This window comes from Triticum aestivum, chromosome 1B (genome assembly GCF_018294505.1).
Source record: "Triticum aestivum cultivar Chinese Spring chromosome 1B, IWGSC CS RefSeq v2.1, whole genome shotgun sequence".
NCBI classification, from domain to species: domain Eukaryota; kingdom Viridiplantae; phylum Streptophyta; class Magnoliopsida; order Poales; family Poaceae; genus Triticum; species Triticum aestivum.
Window position 1 is genome coordinate 234394 of NC_057795.1, and position 6678 is coordinate 241071.

The following is a 6678-nucleotide window of genomic DNA, read 5'->3' on the forward strand; positions in this document are numbered from 1 at the left end:
ATGCCACCCACCGCCCTCAAAACTATACCCATCACCTGGCCGTTCGCGGTCTGGGGGCTTGACATGGTTGGACCCCTTAAGGGAGGAACCCACAAGCAAAAATACCTATTGGTGATGGTGGATAAATTCACCAAATGGATAGAGGCCAAGCCTGTTAAAACGGCCGAATCCGGACCGGTGATAGACTTCATGTCATGGGTAGTGCACCGTTACGATGTCCCCCACAGTATCATCACTGATAACGGCACCAACTTCACAGCCGATGAGGTCAAACTGTGGTGCAAAAACATGGGCATCAAGCTCGATTACGCCTCAGTCTATCACCCTCAAACTAACAGTCAAGTCGAGCGGGCAAACGGTCTAAGCATGAGCGGCATTAAACCCAGACTAGTGCGGTCCCTTAAGGAATCTAACATGCACTGGGTAGAGGAGCTCGACTTCGTACTCTGGGGGCTGCGGACCACGCCTAATCGCACTACCGGATTCACACCATTTTTCATGGTGTACGGCGCAGAGGCAGTCTTGCCCTGCGACATAATTCATGACTCACCTTGCGTGCGCATGTATGAAGAAAGAGAAGCCGAACTCGATCGGCAGGACATTCTGGATGCCTTGGAGGAGGAGCAGGACGTGGCAGAAGCTCGTTCCACATTTTATCAACAGCAGGCTCGAAGATATCAAAGCAGAGAAGTATGGGCCAAAGCTTACAATGTTGGCGAACTAGTTCTACGCCTGCCGGACAAGAAAAAGGACAAACTCAAGCCCAAATGGAAAGGTCCCTTCATCATCGAACAGGTCCTGACCGGCGGGGCATACCGTCTATGAAATGCATCGGATAACCGACTCGAGCCAAACCCATGGAACGCAGCCCGTCTATGAAGATTCTACGCCTAGCGCCGGACTCTGGGTTCGTCTCCTTCCTCCGTCCAAAATTTATATTTTAGCTGTCTTTTATTTCTCTCCTTCCTCCTCCTTCTTCTTGAAGCCTTTAGAGGCTCGCTTGCGCTTTGTTCGCACATACTTGACGCGCCACCCGCGCTCATTATACCTGGGGTCTTCTTTGACAGAAGCTTATTTATACGGGCTTTATGCCCAACACACGTGTCAAACTTCCGCATGTACCTTTTATTCACCATTATATGCATCGATATGACTTATGTTTTGGCCAAGCTGGGTTGCCTGGCTCCTGTGCTTACCCCTACATTCCTGATTGTTCGGCTAGGCAGTAAAGGGAGCACCTCTGCGATTGTTACTGCCGGGTCAGCCGGATGTGTACCTCAGACTGGGTGAAGCCGAAAGCTAGCGTACTTAATGGAATATTCAGTCGGTGAACTGAAAGATGATTTTTAGCTATTTATCCATCTGCCCCCAGATGATTTTCTGCTTTCTTAGCAGTTTGGACATGCACTTTAGGGCATGCCTCCCAGGGAAAGGAACCCTTAACGGAACTATTCTCCCTGGAAGATGTTTCTTACTATCCATGTAATATAACATAACTAGTTGGGCACTTGTCTGATACAGCAATAATGACCCCTACGCCTTGTCTCCATGCATGCCCCGGTTCTTACATAACCGCGAGGGTATTCCGACACACTCCGGACTATTAGGTCCCGAGGTTGAAGCGAAAAGGTCCGCTACGACAAACGATCTACAATCCGGCTAGAAGGCATTTTACATGTCATTTTAAATTACACAGTCAACTTGACTGATTGTATTCCTCTTCAATACCATCTAATAGGTTGTCTAGTTTACAGTCCTGCTGGGAATACTTTGCGGCCAATTCTACTTGGCTGTACACTAAGCTTACAGGGATGTCCTTCCCATCAGGCCCCACAGGTCGATATCTTCCATAGTCGGAAGCGCCGCCGTGCTCCTTGAAGCCGCTCTGCCAGCTCCCCAATGCCTTCGGGCAGGGAGATAGATGGCCCCAAGGCCTGGGCGACTCCTTTCATCACCTGCCGAACTCGTTCGTGCAGCTGACGCAGTTCGGGAAGAAGATCACCCGAAGGACTAGGCATCTCCTCCTCAGGACGACCTGTGAGCAAACCTACATACATGTTTATGATAGTCGCCTTCCTCGCCGAACTCTTGCAAAGTTTGTTTAAGCACTTACTGAAAATGCCGCGACGAAGCCGTCGATTCTCCTTTACGGAGTCAGACAACTGGGCACGAACATCCTTTAGTTCCTCACCCAGTTGGGTGTTGGCATCTTGGAGGTTATTTTTCTCCTGCCGCATCCTCGTAAGCACGCTCTCGCCGGCCTTTAGCTGGCGCAGGAGCTGTTGCTTGTCCGGATCCACCCCGGCGCTATCTGCACTGTTAATGTCAGATTTATGCACACGCCGCACTTTGCGAAACTACTTCTACTTTGAAGGGCATATTTTACCAGAGGGAGTCTTCATGGCTTCCCCGGTCGCGGCTAGTGCGGCCTCAAGTTGGGCCTTGCACTCTTCAAGCTCCTGGGACAAACGGGTATTCTTTTCGGCAAGAACCTTCATTCCAAATGATCCTTAAATCAGTTATCCAAACTATTTTAAGTCTCGGGGGCTACTCGCATATATAACTGTCAAAATTCCTTACCCGTATGTCTTTCACATACTGCTCCGTGGCTCTGGCTAGGCCATCTTGAGCGGCACGGAGGTGCGCTTCTCCCGAATTAAAGACGTCCAACGCCTCTTGGGAGAAACATGCGTCACGTAGAACAGTCCGGCGGCGCCTATGATTCATGGCGCTCTCCACCTCCGACTTGGTGGCGGACAGTCTGTTGGCATCCTCCGTTGGAGGAGCATCCGACGCATGCCTCGTGTTTGTACCCCCTCTCGGACTCGGCTTTTGAGCCTGGCCGGCGGAGGTCCGATTGGCAACTTCTCCGGACTCAGTCTGGCGAGCGCTCTTTTTCCTGAAAAAACCACGAGCGTCAGTGTGCCTCCCAGGAACCTCTCCTTAAAACACGATGGCACATCATACCGTTGCGGCGACGTCTCGAGTCGCACCGCACTCCTTTTCCGCCTACTGGACCGAGCTGCCCCTTGTTGGACGGCCGCGGCAGGCTCGGCTTCCCGTTCTGAAGGCACCCCCTGTGAAACACCATCAAATACGCGGGGATTAGAAATAAAGGACGGGTGGGTCATGGTATTCGGACTTCGGTCACGGTTACCTGGGAGGCCGTAAATAGTCCGGGGTAGTCTGCCGTAATGGCCACCAAAGCATTGTCGATGCTAAGTTGATGGAACACCCTGTCGATCAGCTCCACCTTTATATCCGAGTCCTCTTCGGAGGCCGGATCGAGGGACCATTCCAGATCCTCTGGTTGTGGAGGAGGGCTGTGTATCTTCTCCACGGCCCGGCGCAGTTCCTGCGCAGAAACCATGAAATGAGGTATTTAACCACGGGAACATGGATCGGACAGGCTACAAGGATATTCGCTTACCCAACTTCGAGGATTATTTGAAGAAAACCCGCTCAATGGATTGACGCGAAGAAAATCCTCCTCTTCCCCTTTGTACATGACGGACAAGGTCTTCACCAGTTCGGTGACCGATCCTGGCCCTTTGCGGCCGTGGCGGGTGGCATCATCCTCCCCGTCGAAATCCCACATGGGGTGGCCCCTATATTAGAGCGGCTGAACCCCCCTCATAATGCAGATTGCCATGACTCCAATCATGGTCAATCCGGCATGAGCCAGCAATCTTATTCGGCTCATCAAGTAAAGGGCGTCCCGGTCATTTTCCCTCTGGGGGCTCCGCGGGCGCAAGCTTAGGCGCTTCTTCAGAGGAGCGTTGCTAAACTCTGGAAGGCCGATCCGAACGATCCGGCAGCGGGACGTCCTCCATGTAAAACCATTCCGAGGTCCAGTCTTCGGACGCCTTCTTTGGGGTTCCGGATAAGTATCCGGTCCCAGCGGTGCGCCATAGTTCGACTCCGCCCACTTGATATATTGACCCCTCGTGAGAACGAGGCACAAGGCAGAACAATCTCTTACACAGAGCGAAATGGGCCTCAACACCCAGAAACAGCTCGCAAAGGGCCACGAAGCCCGCTATATGCAAGATGGAGGAAGGCGTAAGGTTGTGCAGCTGGAGGCCATAGAACTCCAGAAGCCCCCGGAGAAACGGATGGACTAGAATTCCGAGTCCTCTCATTAAGTAAGAGACGAAGCATACCCGCTCGACGCTCTCCGACTGCTTCCCGCCCTTATAAGTGGCGAGTCCAGAACGCACCGGAATCAAGAAGGCCGGGGGAAGGAATCCCTTGGTTTGGAGCACCACCAATTCGCTGTTTGGGACTGAGCCTCTCCCCCAATCTCCGGGCTGAGGGCTGGGAGCGAGAGAGGAGGAGCCGCGTCGACTGTCCATGATGGAGTGGATTTTTTGTCAAAGGCACTCTGATGAAGGCTCGCAAAGGGAGGATGGCGTGATCCGGATCTGGATCCCCGTCTCTTTTATAGACGGATCATTTGTACAGCAAGGGGGGTAAATGTAAAGATACCCTGACTTTTCGCATTCATTCAACACGTGGAAGAGGTCCATTATTGGGCGTGGAAGCCAAGGAGCGCAGCATTCATCAGAAGCCGGACACTATTCGACAAGTATATGGAATTTGGAGAAGAACCCGCCTCGCAATGCCGAAGACAATCTACGCGCCGGACTCATCGTCATTGAAGCCTGGTTCGGGGGCTACTGAGGGAGTCCCAGATTAGGGGGTGTCCGGATAGCCGAACTATCATCTTTGGCCAGACTCCTGGACTATGAAGATACAAGATTGAAGACTTCGTCCCGTGTCCGGATAGGACTTTCCTTGGCGTGGAAGGCAAGCTTGGCAATACGGATATGTAGATCTCCTACCATTGTAACTGACTCTCTGTAACCCTAACCCTATCCGGTGTCTATATAAACCGGAGGGTTTTAGTCTCTAGGACGAACAACAATCATACCATAGGCTAGCTTCTAGGGTTTAGCCTCTCTGATCTCGTGGTAGATCTACTCTTGTACTACCCATATCATCAATATTAATCAAGCAGGAGTAGGGTTTTACCTCCATCGAGAGGGCCCGAACCTGGGTAAAAACATCATGTCCCTTGTATCAAGCAACCCTGCAACCAAATAACAAAGAGTCTCTTGTGTCCCCAACACACCCAATACAATGGTAAATTGCATAGGTGCACTAGTTCGGCGAAGAGACAGTGATACAAGTGCAATATGGATAGTACATAAAGGTATTTGTAATCTGAAATTATAAAAACAGCAAGGTAACAAGTGGTAAAAGTGAGCGTAAACGGTACAGCAATGATAGGAAACAAGGCCTAAGGTTCATACTTTCACTAGTGCAAGTGTTGGAAATATGCCCTAGAGGCAATAATAAAAGTGTTATTATTATATTTCTCTGTTCATGATAATAGTCTTTTATTCATGCTATAAATGTATTATCCGGAAATCGTAATACACGTGTGAATACATAGACCACAATTTGTCCCTAGTGAGCCTCTAGTTGACTAGCTCGTTGTGATCAAAAGATAGTCATGGTTTCCTGGCTATGGACATTGGATGTCGTTGATAACGGGATCACATCATTAGGAGAATGATGTGATGGACAAGACCCAATCCTAAGCCTAGCACAAAAGGTCGTGTAGTTCATTTGCTAGAGCTTTGCCAATGTCAAGTATCTCTTCCTTCGACCATGAGAGCGTGTAACTCCTGGATACCGTAGGAGTGCTTTGGGTGTATCAAACATCACAATGTAACTGGGTGACTATAAAGGTGCACTACAGGTATCTCCGAAAGTATCTATTGTTTTATGCGGATCGAGACTGGGATTTGTCACTCCGTGTAAACGGAGAGGTATCTCTGGGCCCACTCGGTAGGACATCATCATATGCGCAATGTGACCAAGGAGTTGATCACGGGATGATGTGTTACGGAATGAGTAAAGTGACTTGCCGGTAACGAGATTGAACAAGGTATTGGATACCGACGATCGAATCTCGGGCAAGTAACATACCGATAGACAAAGGGAATTGAATACGGGATTGATTAAGTCCTTGACATCGTGGTTCATCCGATGAGATCATCGTGGAACATGTAGGAGCCATCATGGGTATCCAGATCCCGCTGTTGGTTATTGACCGGAGAACGTCTCGGTCATGTCTGCATGTCTCCCGAACCCGTAGGGTCTACACACTTAAGGTTCGGTGACGCTAGGGTTATAAAGGAAGCTTGTATGTGGTTACTAAATGTTGTTCGGAGTCCCGGATGAGATCCCGGACGTCATGAGGAGTTCCGGAATGGTCCGGAGGTAAAGATTTATATATGGGAAGTCCTGTTTTGGTCACCGGAAAAGTTTCGGGTTTTATCGGTAACGTACCGGGACCACCGGGAGGGTCCCGGGGGTCCACCAAGTGGGGCCACTGGCCCCGGAGGCTTGCTTGGGCCTAGAGTGGAAAGGGACCAGCCCCAGAGTGGGCTGGTGCGCCTCCCACCCTTGCCCAAGGCGCAGCTAGGAGGGGGAGGGGAAACCCTAGGGCAGATGGGCCCTAAGGCCCATGCTCCCTGCGCCTCCCTCTCCTCCCTCTCCTGGCCTCCGCCCCCTTTGCCATCTAGGGCTGGCCGCACCCCTTGGGGGTGGGAAACCCTAGAGGGGGCCGCAGCCCCCTCTCCCCCTATAAATAGTGAGGCATAGGGC